A 21,456-nucleotide genomic window follows, 5' to 3' on the forward strand; every position below is an offset into this window, starting at 1 on the left:
TCTCCATTGTATAGCGGGAAACATAACTTAATTGTCCTTTATCGGCCACGTGTTGCTTTTATACAATGCTAACGGCGTTTGCACTACATTTCTACGACTAGACGCCTTACCTGTCGTGGTGGTGATAAGTTGTGTACACAAACCTTCCACGTGCATCGATCTGTCTAATAGTGAAATCCATGGTTCCTGAGATAAGCCTTCGCATACAGACGGAAAACGCTGCCGGTGACTTTAATTTATAATCCGTACAGGTATTTCATGTGAAATATTAACTGATTAGTTCCTTTATTTCAAGAACGTACAGTGCACTTAACAGCACAGACCGTCACTGACGTCATAGCAGAAAAACAAGATTTAATGACTGTTAGCGGGAATACGACCACACATGATTTTCCTAAACGACAGAGCAGCAGGCGACCATTATACGAAGTTCCTAGCCGCAGTAAGAACAGTGATAATACTAATAATGAACTACAATAACTTCTAGATGCTACATGCTCTTAATAGTTAATGCTGTGAAGTTACAAGAGATTCTCAGGAGTCTCATATGGAGCAATAACAAGCTGTTATCTCTGTAACAACTGCAGTGGAAACTTTACAGACATTAGTGTAACTTGATCTCTCAGACGTCTATTCATACACCGAGCAATTGCTTTGGAGCATGCTGGGTATGTGGTTAAGACACGACAAGGTAACCTTGCTCATCCGGTCTTCATTAATCGGTGTCTCTAGTTAATCTGGATAGTTTTTTAATTAAAATGCAATTAATGTAAAGTATTCGATACTCTGGAAGTAATAACAACAATCGACTACACGATCATTAAATTTAAACCAGAGGCTAAATGCTCCTGTCGGAGCACAAAACAGGTGAGTATGTTTCTCTTTAAAAAAATTCTGACAGAAAAGTGGGGAACAAGCTGCCTCGATACTCACCCCATCATCCTCACCACCAACTTTGGCACGCAAACACATTCGCGATATTTTAACACAAAACATTCTACATCCTTTTACCCAGTTTCTCATTGTAACTAAGCCTTCATACTCAGCATCTCCCTCTCATTACCACTATTTACATACGTCTCTCATCCACTATCTCCTTTTTCTCCCATTGATTTACAATATATCCCACTGCCACTGTTTCCTTTTCTCTTTCTTTCCCAGTGTCACAGTTTCCACCATACCATGGAAGCTAAAAAATTCAGGAGACTCGAACGCTTTTTCCCCCTTACCCAAATGATTAAAATTTCTGTCCAAAATGCGGTCTCCCCTATGCCTATGTGTTAAAGTCCGCTGGTTTGGAAGGGTCAACACCTCAACAAGACTAAATGTGTTCTCCACTCATCTGTATTTTACAATTCCATTGTCCCCTTTTTTTTTTTTTTTTTGTTTTGCTCCCATTGCTTATATCCCCATCCATATACCTTTCTCTTTTACTGCCACTGTCTCTCACTGACCATCAATATCTCCTCTCTCTTTGGATCTCATTCCTATTGCCTTCATCCATCTCTCTTTCTCTTTCACTGCCACTTTCTCCCACCATCGCTGTCTCCACTCATTTCCACTGTCGCTGTCGCTCTAGTACACTCTTTCAGTACAAAAAAGTTCAAATATGTTTACATATCAAAATATTTCGTGAGGAAGGCGGAATAAGCTGATTCCCCATTTTTCTCTCAGAGTCTTTTAAAGAAGATTTCTGTGCTCCGACAACATTTTTCCACTGCGACCTTCCTTTCCTCTGCTGTGTCAAGGGATGCTGCTTATATAAAATGAATTCTACAGCTCAGTAAATTTTTGACAGTTTATTTATATACTTCGACACATTTATATATTTTGAGGCACAAAACCAATAAGTAAGCATAATACAAGGTTAACACGTAATCGTTTGCTTTACATTCTCCCTGAATACTCTGCACATCCATCACAATTCATCGAAATCGCCCAGCTTATAATTTGTATCTTAAAAGAGTAAAAATGTTATTAGAAACATTTTACAGAATTTGTAGTCTTTCCAGCTTAAAATAATATTTGGCTGTTATTTTATGTTCTTTTCACACATGTTAGGACCCTTTGTAGTCCATTTCGTCACCAAAGCAGTACCGCTCTGGACATATTTGTTTAGGTATGAAGCGTTCCTTATACAGAGACAGGACGTCATAAAGTTTTGTTGGTGAGAAACTGCTGACAAAAAACATTGTTTGGTGATCTGAAAACCCTTAAGATGACCCTAAAACCCTTTCCATCTCACTATATTTATGGCGTAGACCAGATATTAAGTACACGCTCTACGTGCACAAGTACGGTAACTTTGAACCTCTGGATCACGCTAACGGGTAATGATATCGAAAAAACTTTCAAGATTCCCCGACTGCATCATTTTTAGCTGTCCTGTGTAGCATTGATGTGTCTGCTGCCTGCTTATGGAAGTCTGGGCGACGTGAGGTTGCAGGAATTGTGGCGTCGGTCATTGTATTTTTCCTATAAATTTTGAATATGCATTTGTTTTTGTTTCTTGTAATATTTAGATCCAGGTAACCGATGCTTTTATTTTGTTCCATAGTAAACGTAGTTTTCTCATGCAAATTATTGATGCAATTTAGACTATCTGTTATGCCTTAGACATCCCCTTTTACTAGCAGTAGTATGTCACGTACCTGTCTCCTATAAAATTCAGTTTTCTAATTTGAACCAAGAAACCATGCAACAAGAGAAAACATAGTGAAACAGATTGCAGTTGCTAATGACTATACTGCTTCCATGGTTGACCCAGTCCTAGACAAGGTGAAAAAAGACACAAACACGAAGTGCACCACAGAAGAAAAGGACAAAAACAAATGTATATCTAGCATCTCATTCATTGGCGATATATCACAGAAGCTTGCAAATATTTTCAAAAACCACAAAGTAAAAGTTGGGTTTTCTACATCAAATAAACTGCAACAAAGCTAATACATAAAATGAAATGTAATCATTCTACATCAAATAAACTACAACAAAAACTAATACATAATATGAAATGTAATCATGACCCATATACAAAGTAATGTGCCAGGAATGATCCCTGTTCTACCTATGACTACAGGCCGAAATTTGCGCACCAGGTACACAGAGCACATCAATAGCTAAACACATACATAAGTAAAGCAAAATGTCAAAGTAGTCCACGGACTAAATAAAAGACATGAAATGGATTTGTTAGACGAACTGGAGGTACATCATCATTAGAGAAAATATGAAGACAAAATGTTACAGAAAAAACTTGAAAGTGAGTAGGTGAATTTCTGCAGATGCTTCGACAATGTACTCAAATAGAAATAGTAACACAGAGAGATAAGAACCACTGTAAAATAGATGAAAGAAAATTATAGTCCATATTGTTAAGATAAATATGTTCTGCACAAAAGCCTATCATACTTTGAGGAAGATCTGTATCATTATCTATGTCAACTACATCTAAAAACATCTTTGTAAATATTTGTTTATGTAAGTTAGTCTCGATGTGTACTGTGTACTGAAAGTTGTGTGTGACGTTTAACATTTCTGAAACTCAGAACAAATGGACCATAACAAAAACGTAAGTACAAGTTCTTCCAAATTTCGTCACCAACTACATTTAGAAATCGATAAGTAACTAAAAAGCATTGGTCACACTGGTTTCCGTCAGATCACCGAAGTTCAGCTTGGCTAGCACTTGGATGGCTAACCATACGGTCTGCCGAGCGCTATCGGCAATCGAAGCGCACTGAGCCCTGGTGAGGCCAATTCAGGAGCTACTTCATTGGGAAGTAGCGGCTCTGGTCACGAAAAGTGAGAACGGTCGGCAGAGCGGTGTGCCGACTTATAAATCCCCCCTACCACCCCTTGCCACATCCAGTGACGCCTTTCTGGTGAGGATGACACGGCGGTCGGTCGATACCGTTGGACCTTCAAGGCCCGTTCGGATGAAGTTTAGTTTTAAATAACTAAAGACTGCTCGCTTTTTATATGTTGCAATAAAGTCAATAAAACAAAGCGAAACTTCACACACCGAAAACATTACGTAAAAATGTTATAGTACAAAGAGAAAACACACTTGAAAATGGAAATAGTTTTCCGAAACGCGTCGTGTGAAATATAAATAAAAGAAAATCGTGACTGGTAGCATATAAAATTTATTTATAAGCAAACCCAGTGTTTTCACAGTCGCAGGCTTTCATAAAACCATTTGTAATGAACAAAATCACATAATATGTATAGTAGCAGTCCTATTTAGGCTCAGATGGACCAAAACAGGTATTATTTCCCTGTCTGTAGACGACTCTCAACCCGGAAGAAAGTCGTGCTTCCTGCCCGTCTGGAATTTTTCTGTTTAGTCGGAAACGTGCTTAGATATGAAGTACGAACGTATTTTCTTCAGTAATGGGGTGTAGTACGAATCGAGACTCTACACAAGTGTAGATACACCAAGTCACCCTGAGAAGTTGTACAGACCACCATGATAGTTTTCCAAATATCGTTTTTATAAGGACTATATTACATCTGAACTAAGATTATGTTCCATAATTCCGCTATAATCAGAGGTGAGTGATGCAAAACATAATTCTGTGGAAAAGTTCTGCTGTCTGTCTTATAAATGTTTTCCCAAAAGCTGTAAACAGCTCTCCACTTAAAAAACTGCAGTACTTTTTTTAAAAGAAAAGAGTGCAATTAATTTATTTGAAAATTCATAACAGGACTACAAAGGGAATTAGTTAGACCATGCAGCCTTGTTGGGTTTTAACGACTTTAACTGATTTTCAGTACAATGGTACTGTGCCATCCATCTTTCCTATGGCCGTTTCTGTGATATACCTACTCACCAGGTTAACTGTTAAACCCCAACCTACGTCAAAATAGTATAAATCTTCAGCTTCACTTATTTTCTGCAAACAGACATGATAGAATTACTTTTCAAAATTCCCTACGGGTGTCGATGATGATGTTTGGTTTGTGGGACGCTCAACTGGGCGGTCGTCAGCGCCCGTACAAAGTCCAATTTTTTGTAAACAATCCCGTCAAGCCACTGTCACGCATGATGATGATGAAATGACGAGAACAACACAAACATACAGTCCCCTCACAGAGAAACCCCCCCCCCCCCACCCGGCTGGGAATCGGACCCGGGACCCCGTGATCCAGAGGCAGGAACGCAAGCCACTAGACCTCGAGCTGCGGTCCCTACACCTGCCTGAAACCTTACACACGATCTTACATCACCTCGTCACAAGAGCGCATTTAGTACCACAGTAACAGAATAAGCATAATGATCTGGCAGTGCAGTGTGGAGAATGGAATAGCCTCGTTCTCATTATACGTTCGCCTCTTCACTTTGGCAATAACTGAAACCAACAGCGAAAGAAATTGAGAATTACTTGCTGGTCACATCTGTCATTACAGGATTGTGATATGAAAAGAGTTATTTGAAAAGGGAAAATTCAGGGAAATGGAACACGTAATGAAGGCCTTCATACTGAAACTCGGTGAGAGCCGGAACAACTTTTTTGTGTGTACAGCGCGTGCGGGCACTGTTACGCAACGTCAGAAGGCACCATGTGTGGCGGTAATGATGGGTACACGACCATCTTGTGCTTAGGCAACTTCTGGGATCCAAGCAACATGTCCGCACGTTTCATGACAGTGCCAGGCAACAAGACACAGCTGAGTCTCCGTGCACTGAAGTGGTATTCCGCGCGTGTTACGAGACAGCAAAGCAGAAAATCATTTATATTCGTCACTACTTCTTCGAATCGCCACCCCCCCCCCCACCTCCTTTTGCCATGGGGACTTGTGGGCAGCAGCTACGAGGGAGCCGAGTAATGTTACGTTAGCTAACTAGCAATTTAGAAGTCACTGAAAGACATCATGTGTCTGCTTCGCAAGATAATGACATCGGCTCAAAGTACTTCAGCATATGATGTGCAGGAAAACGAGCGGTGAAGTCACACTCCGCAGAATAAAGACGCTATAGCTACCAGTAATTACGTTTAATAACACTAGCCAAATGATATTAATCCTCTTTTACTGCTGGAACGTAATGAAATAGGCACACAAGATTGCTACATGAACAGAGAACTGCATATTTGGTTGGTGTGTTTGTGTGTGTGTGTGAGTGTGTGTGTGCGTTGGGTGTCTGAGTGTGCACGAAATAGAGAGAGAAATCTTTGGACATATTTTTTTTTTTTTTTTTTTTTTTTTTTTGTCGTATCACAGAAGACACGACAGACTATATCCCTGCTGGGAAGCTAATTAGCCACGACTTCGAGCTTGCGACCACGACCCATTTACATCAAATAAGACATATGGTGTTCAAGATACCCTGTCATGAATACCAGCAGAATGCAGATTTCTGACATGCAAGTAATAGTTGTAGAATGTATTCATTTTCTTTACATCAACCATTCTGAATGTCGTCCGATTAGAATAATAGGCTGAGGTATCATTTGCATATATAAATGACCTTGTGGATAACATCAGAAGTTCACTGAGTCTTTTTGCGGATGATGCTGTAGTATATCGAGAGGTTGTAACAATGGAAAATTGTACTTAAATGCAGGAGGATCTGCAACGAATTGACGCGTGGTGCAGGGAATGGCAATTGAATCTCAATGTAGACAAGTGTAATGTGCTGCGAATACACAGAAAGAAAGATCGTTTATCATTTAGCTACAATATAGTAGGTCAGCAACTGGAAGCAGTTAATTCCATAAATTATCTGGGTGTACGCGTATAAAATTAATCGTCGGTAAAGCAGATGCCAGACTTAGATTCATTGGAAGAATCCTGAGGAAATGCAATCCGAAAACAAAGGAAGTAGGTTACAGTACACTTGTTGGCCCACTGCTTGAATATTGCTCACCAGTGTGGGATCCGTACCAGATGGGGCTGCTAGAAGAGATAGAGAAGATCCAGTGGAGAGCAGCGCGCTTCGTTATAGGATAATTTAGTAATCACGAAAGCGTTACGGAGATGATAAATAGGCTCCAGTGGAAGACTCTGCAAGAGAGACGCTCAGTAGCTCGGTACGGGCTTTTGTTGAAGTTTCGAGAACATACCTTGACCGAGGAGTCAAGCAGTATATTGCTCCCTCCTACGTATATCTCGCGAAGAGACCATGAGGATAAAATCAGAGAGATTAGAGCCCACACAGAAGCATACCGACAATCCTTCTTTCCACGAACAATACGAGACTGGAATAGAAGGGAGAACCGATAGAGGTACTCAAGGTACCCTCCGCCACACCCCGTAGGTGGCTTGCGGATTATAGATGTAGACGTAGATGTAGATGCTCATGTGAGCTACAGATTCTGAGCACAATAACATGCACGAAGCTACTGCGCCTTGTGAATACGTTACCCAATGTCGTTCCAAGTGGCAACACAACCTTCTCACACATTATCTAGGGCAGACACAATGAAAGTCGTACATGTTTCCCCGTCTCTTGTACTCAACTGAAGCATTACGAACACGAGAATTATACGGTGTGGACAAAAATCTGTGTGCAGCAACCAGGGCGTACGAGCTTCCTCAAACGTTAAGTATAAATTTAATTTTGTTTGTTGATATCCGTTGAATACAGACAAAAGTTGTTTATTTCCCAATCGGTTTCAAGAAGGGTAATAATAAAATTATCTCACGAAGATTTCCTAGGTATCGATGAACGATTTCATCGAATATGATTTTTGGGAATACATCGTGGAAGAGTAGGCAGGCGCTCTCGAAGCTGACGCCAAGCTGGTAAATTCCCCTCACTAACTCGTCCCGTGGGACGACTTGGAGATTTCGCTAGGGATGTAAAGCAGCGGTGCGGAAGGGAGGCGGTGGGGTAATGAAAGACAGAGGTTCCTGGGGAAGGCTTAGTGGCTGCCGTAAAGTGAATCTGGGGCTGCGAGTCGTCCATTTTACTGTCCGCGGTTCGTGGCGGAGCGGGAGGGCTGGAGTGAGAGAGTGGTGAGTGGGTGGTAAAGCGGCGAGGCCTCGAGCGGTGTGGGTCGGCTGGGGGAACAGTGCACAGGCGGCTCAACCCGTGCCCCAGCCGGTTTGCTGCAACCTCTGTGCGGCTTTGTTTCAGCAATGATTCTGCAAAATACGTGAATTTCGACTATGTGCACCTGGCCGGGACAAGCATCAGATCAGGATTGACAAAAGAAATCACATCTCTCGTAAATATTCACCACCGTACACTGTCGGTAGTTTGAAAGAAAAGCTGGTGACGAGTCTGAATCGATGGAAGGCATTGTACAGCAAATTGTGTCACACTATAAACAGGTTGCAATCAATCGGATTAACATGTTTTTAATAGGTTGCTTTCTTGTCTCTGTCTGTTTTCCTTTCGTCTGTCCGGCACAAATTTTGAAACTGATTTTATTCTCACTTCTTGATGAGGTTAAGATTTTAAATTTTAAACATAGCTCATAAGTGGATCAAAATGCAGAATTAATTCGCTCTCTTACTTGGCGTGTGGTAAAGGGTACTTCGTTTACCACTATGATTTTCCGGTGAGCTGAAGACTTGAAACATCCAACATATCAGCCTCCGTTTGAGTTAGAATCTCTCTAATTTTTACCTTCGCGGACTTTTTGCGAGATATACACTATGTGGTCAACACTATACGGACACCTGGTTGAAACTTACAAGTTCGTGGCGCACTCCATCGGTAATGCTGGAATTCAGTATGGTGTTAGCCGATCCTTAGCCTCAATGACAGCTTCCACTCTCGCAGGAATATGTTCAGTCAGGCGCTAGAAGGTTTCTTGGGGAATGGCAGCCCATTCTACACAGGGTGCTGCACTGAGGAGAGGTGTCGTTGTCAGTCGCTGAGGACTGGCACGAAGTCGGCGTTCCAAAACCTCCCAAAGGTGTTCTTCACATTTCAGGTCAGTCCATTACAGGGACGTTATTGTCGTGTAACCACTCCGCTACAAACCGTGCATTTTGATCAGGTGCTCAATCGTGTTGAAAGATGCAATCGCCATTCCCCGAATTGCTCTTCAACAGTGGGAAGCGAGAAGGTGCTTAAAACATCAGTGTAGGTCTGTGCTGTGGTTTGTTCCAAGCAAAACAACAAGGGATGCAATCCCCTTCATGAAAAACATGACCACGCCATAAAACCCCGCCTCCGAATTTTAGTGTTGGCACTACACACGCCGGCAGACGACGTACACCGGGCATTCGCCATACCCACACACTGCCTTCGGATCGCCACATTGTGTACCGTGATTCGTCACTCCATACAACGTTTTTCCACTGTTCAATCGTCCAATGTTTACGCTCCACACCAAGCGAGGAGTCGTTTGGCATTTACCGGCGTGATGTGTGGCTTATGAGCAGCCGCTCGACCATGAAATCCAAGTTTTCTCACCTCCCGCCTAACTGTCATAGTACATGCAGTCGATCCTGATGCAGTTTCGAATTCCTGTGTGATGGTCTAGCTAGGTGTCTGCCTATTACACACTACGACCCTCTTCAACTGCCAGCGGTCTCTTGTCAGTCAACAGACGAGGTAGGCCTGTACGCTTTTGTGCTCTCCGTGTCCCTTCACGTTTCCACTTCACTGTTACATCGGAAACAGTGGACCTAGGGATATTTAGGTGTGTGGAAATCTCGCGTACAGACGTATGACACAAGTGACACCACATTCAAAGTCCATGAGTTCCACGGAGCGCCCCATTGTGCTCTCTCACGATGTTTAATGACTACTGAGGTCGCTGATATGGATTACCTGGCAGCACAATGCACCTAATATAAAAAATGTATGTTTCTGGGAGCGTCCGATATTTTTGATCCCACAGTGTACATAAGAGGAAGTATTGGCTGAGTAAGGTGATCAGAAACTGAAATACACCTGAAATTTACCATATGTCTCTGTTGCAATTTCATCAAAATGTTTACAATCGATGAAAAAATTTCACAGACACTAGACTAAAAAGCAGAAGAAATATTAATAAAAAAAAGTATGTATATACGTGCTTCAAGCTTGTGAGAATCATGTTCAACACCAGCACGCATGGTCAATAAGGGGATTTTAACTGTGTGGTTTTTATCATCTGTGTGCATTTTACCAAGTGCATTTAGGTAATCAGTTGGATTTTTATCAAAACATGTATACGTGGGGAGTGACTTCTATCCTTTAACTTCACGTAATGTAACATCGATTTTATAGTAAATTCCATATGATCAGATGATGACAGCATAAGCCGGTCGTCTTGGAGTAAAAGAAGTGTCTACACTGACATCGTGGTGTATGAAGTATGTTCATTCTCAACCATACCGATCGCCCAACAACTCAGCATGAGCAACTTACGGTGCTGCACCGTGTTGATGAAAAAATCGTTATTAGGCCTGACTTCTCAATATCAAAAGTTTGATCAAAGCATGAGCAACCGTTAATCATCTAGTTGTAATTACAGTTTATTGCAATGAAGATCATTCAAATTTATAATGCATTTCAATTTAATTAAATGTCCTTGAACGTGAAGGGTGACACAAGAGGTGGGATATTTGATGCCTACAGTAGCGCTACAGGTTTCAGTGTGATCACTTTATATACTTCATCGTTTCGGTCGAGTTGGGCTATAGAAGTATGTCTCAAGATGAATCACGTGAATTTTGTACCGTCAATTAAACATCTGAATGAATTATCCAATAAGCCAGAACATTGTGACCACCGATCTACTATCGGTATAAACCCGTGCAGGCGATAGCAGTGTCACCTGGAGAGGAATGACTGCCAGTCACACACAGGCATTGTGCGTGTAGTATCAGTGAGCGTGCTGTCTCTGACAAGGGAACCTCCCCATCGCACCCCCCTCAGATTTAGTCACAAGTTGGCACAGTGGATAGGCCTTGATAAACTGAACACAAATCAATCGAGAAAACAGTTTCTCACTTTCGTTGATATGGCTTTTCTAATGAATGTGTCTTTCTATTCAGGAAGTTTACTTCTGATGAAGGTATATTTATATGTACCGAAACCTTGGTCAAGAATTTTAATAAAAAAATTCTATCCTGCAACTGTTTTTGGCTGCCATCCTTTATTGTGAAAAACAGGAAGAAGTTGTGTGGAACTATGAAAAAAATAAGCAAAATATACAGACTGAGTAGTCCATGCGCAAGATAGGCAACATCAAGGATAGTGTGAGCTCAAGAGCGCCGTGGTCCCGTGGTTTGCGTGAGCAGCTGCGGAACGAGTGGTCCTTGGTTCAAGTCTTCCCTCGAGTGAAAAGTTTAATTTTTTATTGTCAGACAATTATTATCTGTCCGTCCGTCCGTCCGATGCGAGGTAACTGCGCCGTAGTATGAGGACGCTACACCTAAACAAACATCGGAACACACGACGTCAGTCGACTACATCGCACGGAAGAGAGAGTATTCCCGCTAACGAGGCTCCCTGGCTGGCAGTTGACTGTTCGCTATTTTGGACGAGAGTGCATTAAATACGTGAGATTTATTCCGTGGGCAATATGAATCCAGCAAATATAGCTCGCGACTTCAATAACAAGGTCAATGAATGTTTTCGGAACCGTAAGGAATCGGAAAGTTCCTTGCGATCAAATGTTTTCGGTTCCCATTGGAGAGGCACGTCCTTTCGTCTACTAATCGCACGGTTTTGCGATGAGGTCGTAAAACACAGACACTAAACTTATTACAGTGAACAGAGACGTCAATGAACGAACGGACAGATCATAACTTTGCGAAAATAAAGAAAGTAAAATTTTCTCTCGTGCGAAGACTTGAAAGAAGGACCTCCTGTTCCGCAGCTGCTCACGCTTACCACGCGACCACGGCGCTCCTGACTTCACACTATCCTTGATGTTGCCTATCTTGCGCATGGACTACTCAGTTTGTATATTTTGCTTATTTTTTCATAGTTCCACACAACTGCTTCCTGTTTTCTCGACTGATCCGTGTTCAGTTTTTCAAGGCCTAACCACTGTGCCAACTTATAGCTAAATCTGAGGGGGGTGCGATGGGAAGGTTCCCTTGTGAGTAGAATTGGAAAGGCGGGCGATCTATCTGAGTCTGACCGAGAGCAGACTGTGATGACCCGGAGGCTCGACACGAGCATTTCGTAAACTGCACTACTTGTCGGGTATTCGAGGACTGCTGTGGTGAGTGTCTTCAACACGTGGCGAAACCAAGGTGAAACCACGCCCAGACGTCGTGGGGTTGGCGGACACCCCTTATTACAGATGTTCGACGTCGTATACTGGGCAGATTGGTAAAACAGGACAGTCAACGAACTGTAGCGGAAGTAACATCAGACTTTAATAATGGACAGAGTACAAGTGTGTCTTAGCACACAGTGCACCGAACACTCCTAACGTTGGGCCTCCGCAGCCGACGACCCATGTATGTGCCAATGTTAGCACCAGGACATTAGCAGCTACAACTGAAATGGGCACGTGACCATCGACACTGAACGTTGGCGCAGTGGCAGAGCGCTGTATGGTTTGATGAATCCCGATACGCTCTTCATCATGCCGATGGGAGGGCGCGAATTCGTCGACTTCCAAGGCAACAGTTCCTTGACACCTCTGCTTTGTGACGGAGGCAGGCTTGCGGCGGCTCCATTTTGCTCTGGGGAACATTCACGTGGGCATCCACGGGTCCAGTGGAGCTCGTGCAAGGCATCAATATGGCCAAGGAGCATCGCACACTGGTTGCAGACCACGTACACCCCTTTCATGACGATCATGTTTCCCGACGGCCGTGGCACTTATCAACAAGATAACACGCCATGTCAAAAGGCAAAGAGTGTGATGGAATGGTTCGACTAACACGACTGATGTGCTGGGCTCCCAAGCCGCCAGATCTGAACACTATCGAACACGCCTGGCATGTTACTGAACGTGTCGTCAGAGCTCATAGCACCCCTCAGCGGAATTTTCGGGAGTTTGGTGACCTGTTTGTGTAGATGTGGTGAAAAGTCCCTCCAGCGTCCTACTAAGGCCTCATTGCTTCCACGCCACGAAGAGTCGCCGCTGTTATCCGTGTCGAAGGTGAACATACCCGCTATTAGGTAGGTGGTTCTGGTTGATCAGCGTATATTAACGTTTACTAAAATCTATACCTCTTTCGGTGTCGTACTGCGCTGTGGCATACGTACTTCGTATTGTGCGTCTGGTTCACGTTAAGGTGCAAATTTAAAGTTGAAGAAGTCTGTAGTAATGTAGCGTGAAAGAAGCATAGAGCAACGCTGGAGTTGCGACACGGTAGGCGGGCGACTCATGGCGGAACGATGGTCGTCGTAAGAGTAATCGCGCGCGCTGACCGGTTCCGTGGCCACACTAGCAGAACGCTTGTTTCCACGAGCACAAGCAGAGCGCAGGAATGAGCTGTGTAGCGCTCCGGCACCACACCTCCTCTGCTGCACAAGGCGTGGCCCCTTAAAATGCAAATTCTCCCCAGTACCGCGGCACTCGTTCGTATTCACATGACTTGTAAGACCGAGCTTGTGCCTTCGGTTTATAAGCCGCTAACGTTTCACATGATCGAACATACATTTACAACAAATTTGCTCATTCATTTCAATCTTAAATGTGGCGAAGTCTACGCCAATTCAAGTTGCGTCTACTTTCAATTTTTATATTTGAAGCGTGTGTGAGTTCTGGCACTACTGGCACATGTATATAAACAATTTCGCTGTTGTAACCGGTATACTATTTATACAGGGCATACAAAAATTAATACTCAAAACTGACGGACAGAAGTATACGCCAATAGAAGCATAGGGCCGGAAACGACCTGTTTAGCGGGGTAGCTGCGATGTATGGTTACGAGCCGACGCTAACTTCAGTAAGACCTATTGTCCTAGTCAGTACAATCGTATTTGAAATATGAACTTGCTAATTAAAAAAAACACCACGTCATCAGGCCACAAGTGGCCCATCGGTACCATCCGACCGCCGTGTCATCCTCAGTGAGGATGCGAACAGGAGGGGCGTGTGGTCAGCACACCGCTCTCCCGGTCGTTGCGATGGTTTTCTTCCACGGGAGCTCCAACTATTCGGTCGAGTAGCTCCTCAGTTGGCATCACGAGGCTGAGTGCACCCCGAAAAATGGCAACAGCGCATGGCGGCTGGATGGTCACCCATCCAAGTGCCGGGCACGCCCGACAGCGCTTAACTTCGGTGATCTGACGGGAACCGGTGTATCCACTGCGGCAAGGCCGTTGCCAACTTGCTAATTAAGCCCCCATTTTATTAATCTCAAGTTGGACGTAAACACACATGCTTTAATGAGTAGCAATATCAACAACGTTTTTCCTTGCATGTATGGCTACCCGGTGGTCGTCTCAACAGGCCGAACAGTCTTCCAAGAAAACTTGATGGATGAAGGGGCCACCGGGCTCTGCAGTGGGATATTTCAGGACCGCTTGAGGATGTTCCCTTGAGGACCGTGGAACATGCGCGTGGAGCACTCACTGCTGATATGGTATTTAATACACCAGTATGATTGAAGATGCATAGGTGGAGCAAGCACATGACCTCAGTCCTTAACGTTTCCCTGTCTGGGGTCACTTCAAAAGTGAAGCAGTTGATAAGGCTATAAACTGAAACAGCGAATCTTGCAATCGTGACAAATTTTACGGGAATGTTTGAAGGAATTCTCAACTCCCTAATCAGTCATTCTGTGTTCCCTCAGGACGTCTGACATATAAGGGGCAAATATAGAAAAGTAATTAAAGTATATATTATTTCAAAAGAAATCGCCGTAGCTGTGAATACATTTATCCCACTGTCATACAAGACGGTCAGTGCCTTCCTAGAAAAACGTTTGCTGTTGCTACAGAGCTGTGACTTTACCCGTACTGGTACCTGTTTGTCCGAAGCAAATTGATGGCCACGAACGTCTTTCTTCAGAGCTCTAAAAATTTGGTAATCACGGGGGGAGAGGGCGTGACTGTACGGAGGATGTGTAAGGGCCTCTAGGCGAAACTTCTGCAGCGTATTCGAAACGCCGGCCGCGGTGGTCTCGCGGTTCTAGGCGCTCAGTCCGGAACAGCGCGACTGCTACGGTCGCAGGTTCGAATCCTGCCTCGGGCATGGATGTGTGTGATGTCCTTAGGTTAGTTAGGTTTAATTAGTTCTAAGTGCTAGGGGACTGATGACCTAAGATGTTAAGTCCCATAGTGCTCAGAACCATTTGAACCATTTTTTATTCGAAACAAACTTGGCGGGAATTTTCTTCGAAGTTCGTTTCGACGATGCCTCAGACGTTTCACTGCAAAGTCCATACACATCCTCGATACTGTCCCGATCTCTCCTCATGTAATTTCCATATTTCTGGAGCCCCAAAGAAAGGCATCGTGGCCGCCAATTTGCTTCGGACGACGAGGTGCACGGCTGGGCACTATCATGGATCCATAGGTAACCGCTGGGATACGGCCAGGAAGAGAGTCAATGAAGTTCTGGAAGATACCAACAGGGATGCGAACTACGTTTCCCTGTTGAGGATCCATGGCGCGGACAGTCCGATCGAGGTGGTCCCACAGATTCTCGATTGGGTTTAAACTCGGGGAGTTTGATCGCCAGAGGACTACGGTAAACTAATTTTGGTCCTCTTAAAACCACGCCCGTACATTGCGAGCTGTGTGACACGTTGCGTTGTCCTGCTGGTAGATGCCATTGTGCCGAGGAAAATCAAACTGCATGTAAGGATGGACATGGTCCACAAGGATAGGTGCATACTTGTGTTGATCCATTGTGTCCTCCCTCCATAATGAAGAATAACCCAGGGAATGCCACGCAAACATTCCTCAGACCACGACGCGCCCTCCTTCGGCATGGACGAAGATTGTTGCAGGGTGTTTGCTTTCAGATGTTTCACGCCGACTGAGCATAAAATGAGAGTCTTCTGAAAAAACCACTTGTCGGCACTAGGTGAACATCCAGCTGCCGTAACAGCGTGCAGATTCCAGTTTTCGTCGTCAATGAACAGCAGTCAGCGTGGTTGCATGAACCAGGTGCCTGCTCCGAAGGCCCATCGGTAGTAATTCATCTACATACACATCTACATCCATGCTCCGCAAACCACCTGACGGTGTGTGGCGGAGGGTACCTTGAGTACCTCTATCGGTTCTCCCTTCTGTTCCAGTCTCGTATTGTTCGTGGAAAGAAGGATTGTCGGTATGCTTCTGTGTGGGCTCTAATCTCTCTGATTTTATCCTCATGGTCTCTTCGCGAGATATACGTAGGAGGGAGCAATATACTGCTTGACTCCTCGGTCAAGGTATGTTCTCGAAACTTCAACAAAAGCCCGTACCGAGCTACTGAGCGTCTCTCTTGCAGAGTCTTCCACTGGAGCCTATTTATCATCTCCGTAACGCTTTCGTGATTACTAAATTATCCTATAACGAAGCGCGCTGCTCTCCACTGGATCTTCTCTATCTCTTCTAGCAGCCCCATCTGGTACGGATCCCACACTGGTGAGCAATATTCAAGCAGTGGGCGAACAAGCATACTGTAACCTACTTCCTTTGTTTTCGGATTGCATTTCCTTAGGATTCTTCCAATGAATCTCAGTCTGGCATCTGCTTTACCGACGATCAACTTTATATGATCATTCCATTTTAAATCACTCCTAATGCGTACTCCCAGATAGTTTATGGAATTAACTGCTTCCAGTTGCTGACCTGCTATATTGTAGCTAAATGATAAGGGATCTTTCTTTCTATGTATTCACAGCACATTACACTTGTCTACATTGAGATTCAATTGCCATTCCCTGCACCATGCGTCTATTCGCTGCAGATCCTTCTGCATTTAAGTACAATTTTCCATTGTTACAACCTCTCGATATACCACAGCATCATCTGCAAAAAGCCTCAGTGAACTTCCGATGTCATCCACAAGGTCATTTATGTATATTGTGAATAGCAACGGTCCTTCGACACTCCCCTGTGCCACACCTGAAATCACTCTTACTTCGGAAGACTTCTCTCCATTGAGAATGACATGCTGCGTTCTGTTACCTAGGAACTCTTCAATCCAATCACGCAATTGGTCTGATAGTCCATATGCTCTTACTTTGTTCATTAAAAGACTGTGGGGAACTGTATCGAACGCCTTGCGGAAGTCAAGGAACACGGCATCTACCTGTGAACCCGTGTCTATGGCCCTCTGAGTCTCGAGGACGAATAGCGCGAGCTGGGTTTCACACGACCGTCTTTTTCGAAACCCATGCTGATTCCTACAGAGTAGATTTCTAGTCTCCAGAAAAGTCATTACACTCGAACATAATACGTGTTCCAAAACTCTGCAACTTATCGACGTTAGAGATATAGGTCTATAGTTCTGCACATCTGTTCGACGCCCCTTCTTGAAAACGGGGATGACCTGTGCCCTTTTCCAGTCCTTTGGAACGCTACGCTCTTCTAGAGACCTACGGTACACCGCTGCAAAAAGGGGGGCAAGTTCCTTCGCGTACTCTGTGTGAAATCGAACTGGTATCCCATCAGGTCCAGCGGCCTTTCCTCTTTTGAGCGATTTTAATTGTTTCTCTATCCCTCTGTCGTCATTCATCCGGTCGATCGGTTGCTCTACAGTTGCATGCCTATTGGCCCGCATACATCTACACAGTCGTTGTCCACCCTTGCCATCTACGGCCCGGCGTGCACCACAGTTGCCTCGTGCGGTTTTGGACAGCGCCATTTTGCCGTGCGCGTGTTACGGTGGTTGGTTGGTTGGTTGGTTGGTTGAGTAGGGGCAGGGGGACCAAACAGCGAGGTCATCGGTCCCATCGGATTAAGGAAGAATGGGGAAGGAAGTCGGCCGTGCTCTTTCAAAGAAACCATCCCGGCATTTGCCTGGAGCGATTTAGGGAAATCACGGAAAACTAAATCAGGATGGCCGGACGCGGGTTTGAACCGCTGTCCTCCCCAATGCGAGTCCAGTGTGCTAACCACTGCGCCGTGTCGCTCGGTCACGGCATACGTTAACCCCGGCGGCACGCGAACAGTTTACAAAAAATGGTTCAAATGACTCTGAGCACTATGGGACTTGATATCTGAGGTCATCAGTCCCCTAGACTTAGAAAGACTTAAACCTAACTAACCTAAGGACATCACACACACCCATGTCCGACTCAGGATTCGAACCTGCGACCGAACAGTTTACAAACTTAGCCATTTCAGAAAAGCTTCCACACTTGACTCGAAAGCCAATGATCTGCTCGTCTGGACCTCGGGTAAATCGCTCCGTTTCCTCATTACGACAATGACTGCACAGTTCTCCGCATCCCACCGACATGCTTTATATACCTCCGTTGCTAGTTCTGGCACTACCGTCTGTGAGTGCTTATTGCACGTTGACGTCGACTGCAGGCGGTGGTGACATTAACGTGACCGGGTCGTGTATAACCACTGGATAATAGCCTTGGAGGCCGAAACGGGATGTGGTATTTATAATAAAATTCACAACTGGTGCTGTGTCATTTTGTTCCAAATCACTGCAGAGGTTTGAGCTGTATTGCTTCCAGATGCGAGGGCCACACCTGGTGCACCCCATTTAGCGGTACAAGTGTACAATAATTTGTAAAATGATACGTGTTGAAGTAGTACTGTGTAGGACATTCGCCAAATGTAAGTAGAATCATATGGGGATGTAACCGAAAAGTTTACATTTCAAATACATTTGTACTACCAACGCCAATATTTCGTGCTGAAATCAGTGGCAGCTTGCAACGACACATTCAGAGTTGTTTAATTTGCGGGCACGTATTTACTGGAACGTTTTTGCTGTTATTGCGGTGTAATTCCACCCGAATCAGTTTCCGCTATTACTCGTAATTGTGATAAACACTGTGTTAAAAGTTCAATTTCGATGTAACGATAAAGTTCAAACCCATTCAAGTTGACAATAACACTATCGCTGTGCATATTCATTTTAGGTATAACAGGCCGATACCGAGTATAGTTTTAGACTATAGTGAAAATGGACAACAGTAATTTGTGGTCCACAAGCTGTATGATGTTACGAAGTGACGTCGTTTTTCTTTTATTTCCTTATCAGTTGATTGCAGGGCTTATCGCCATTTTATAGCGACTAATAGATGCAAATTAGAATGTTTCACCTGTGTGTTAGTTGCTGAATACGGAGATGCACTGTTTACTGTTACATCAATTTTAAAGTGTGTGTGGGCAGCTCATACATTTGTGTGAAGATGTAAATGTAATATGGACATTACGTCTACATTTGTGAGTTATCTACACGTATTACCATTTGAAAATGACCACGGAGACCAAAATCAGATAACTGTGTATGATGAAGAGACTTTCATCTGATGACTAAAAGTAAATAAACAGATAATATATTCTCTTTGTAACTTGGTAAATGAACGCATTTCAAAATCTAGTTTACGGACTGCTTTTCCTTTCACACAGACTCTTTTCCCTAAACATTAAAACTGCACACCAAACATACAATAATTTCTTGTTATTTTGTTCCGTGTGGTTCTTTTGGCTGTTACTCCTAGTCTTGCATGGGCTGAATGTTTTACAGACCGCGTGGATTCTGACAGGTATACAACTTAAGCTCGTAGGTTAAAGGGACGGAGCTATACTTTACGTAACACGGATTTATCTTGAAGTATGTTCTAACCGTCTAAACGTTGAACCTAGTTTCTTTAACTTCAAAAACACATACTACTCTGAAAAGTTTACAGTCGGAACTATGAACAATCGTAACCAACAGATGGACATCTGTTATTGTTCTCTCTGTGCTTTTTCAGTGTTCCCTAGTTACTTCCTTCGGTTCTATTTATGGTTTGAATTCCTATGCGTAGTTCCACGCGACAATATTTATGGTGAAGTTCTGTATAAATTCTGAAATGTACATCTCATCTGTTCTTGCTGTCATTTATTGTTCATAAAGTAGTTTCCGTTCAGCACTGACATCACATTTGTTCACTGCTATGATTTTTACCTCGCAATAACCTCGACCAAAAGGAATTTAGCGTGCCATCTTTTGTTTCCAGCACTACTGGAACATTGTCATACACAACTAAATGTCTCCGTGGCTACTCACAAATTTCTACACTGACAGAGAATACTTGTCTAAACTCCATATGTATATAAAAGTACATATTATTACATTGACAAAGAATATCGGTTCTAAAAGAACATATGGTTCACGTACTGAAGTACTGTATTACTGGCCCGAGTTTGTATGCATTCCGATATCGCCAAAAAATGGAAACGTTATGAGAAATAACGACTTTAATGCACATTATATTTGGCACAAAATTTGCAGGAGGAAACAAGAAATGAGAACAGATACCCCCTAAATGTAAAACATTCAACACCAGTATAACAGCAAAAGCACGCATATAAACAAAAACAGGGGACTGATGACCTCAGATATTAAGTCCCATAGGGCCTAGAGCCATTTGAACCAAACAGAATCATTGGATACATCAAAATCGAATGTACGCAGGCAAATGTAGCCTTGTTCATCTGTCCTGGCATGAGCTCGAGGAAACCGTTATCTATGTAATACAACTCGACCACACTCATGAATAGAAATGAAACATTGACAATGGCAAAAGAAAATTTCAAATGGAATGCTACAGACTGTTGGTAAAAAGTAAATAACAGTTAAAGTACAAAGTGGAAAAATGCTATAAATACTATACAAATTAAAAACGCTCTAGAAAATCCATACAGTCATATCCGACATGTTACTGTATGTAGTTGTCCTGTAGAAGGGTGTATCTTAGTACTGGGAAATGGAAAACAAGAAAAATATTGTATAGATGATGATTAGAATAGATAACATACTATCAAATTATCAAAGGCACTGGATTTAACAGGAACATCAGATGAAACGATAGCACAACATAAAAAGCAACTACATGCCAATAAACCAGTGGAAATGCTGGTAACTTTTTTAAAAAAAATTGGAAAAATCAATTGTGAATCGTTCCTAATACGAGCTATGTTGGTGCAAGAATAAATTCTGATCGTGATTGCAAATCACAGCCTTAATATTTTTTTTTTTTTTTGCAACTCCACTTTATTTCTGGACACTTAACATTGCACGACAACGTGCAGCAGTAAGTCTTTCATCATCCAAGTCGACGAACACCTTATTTTCAATGAATCCGTGGGGCTAGATAGAAAAAAGGCGTGAATTTTATAAGCCTCACATAAAAATTTTGTGTGAATATTAACCCAGGTCGCGAACGGAATATTTATCAGATCTTATCTGTAACGGTGACCATACCAGTGCAAGTAAAAGCAACACGAAATATCCATCATAGATATTTGAATACGTAACCTGTAACCCACAATCATTTCTTAGCACTATTAGATATTTTGCTGTTAACGTCCTAAGACTAATCACAACATAAGTTTAGTATGATGAGGACCAATGGTCTAGAATAATGTAAAAGAGGTCAGCTCCAAACAGTCGGCGACTGTTGGGAAGGTATCTCAACAAATAC

General features: G+C 43.2%; 1 protein-coding gene and 1 pseudogene across 1 annotated transcript in view; both read right to left on the bottom strand.

The window, feature by feature from the left end:
• LOC126459013 (uncharacterized) overlaps positions 1-21,456 on the bottom strand; it is a 371,629-nt gene that overhangs the window by 347,590 nt on the left and 2,583 nt on the right. The window lies entirely within an intron of this gene.
• LOC126424789 (5S ribosomal RNA) lies at positions 14,074-14,190 on the bottom strand (annotated as a pseudogene).

This window comes from Schistocerca serialis, chromosome 1 (assembly GCF_023864345.2).
Source record: "Schistocerca serialis cubense isolate TAMUIC-IGC-003099 chromosome 1, iqSchSeri2.2, whole genome shotgun sequence".
Taxonomy (NCBI): domain Eukaryota; kingdom Metazoa; phylum Arthropoda; class Insecta; order Orthoptera; family Acrididae; genus Schistocerca; species Schistocerca serialis.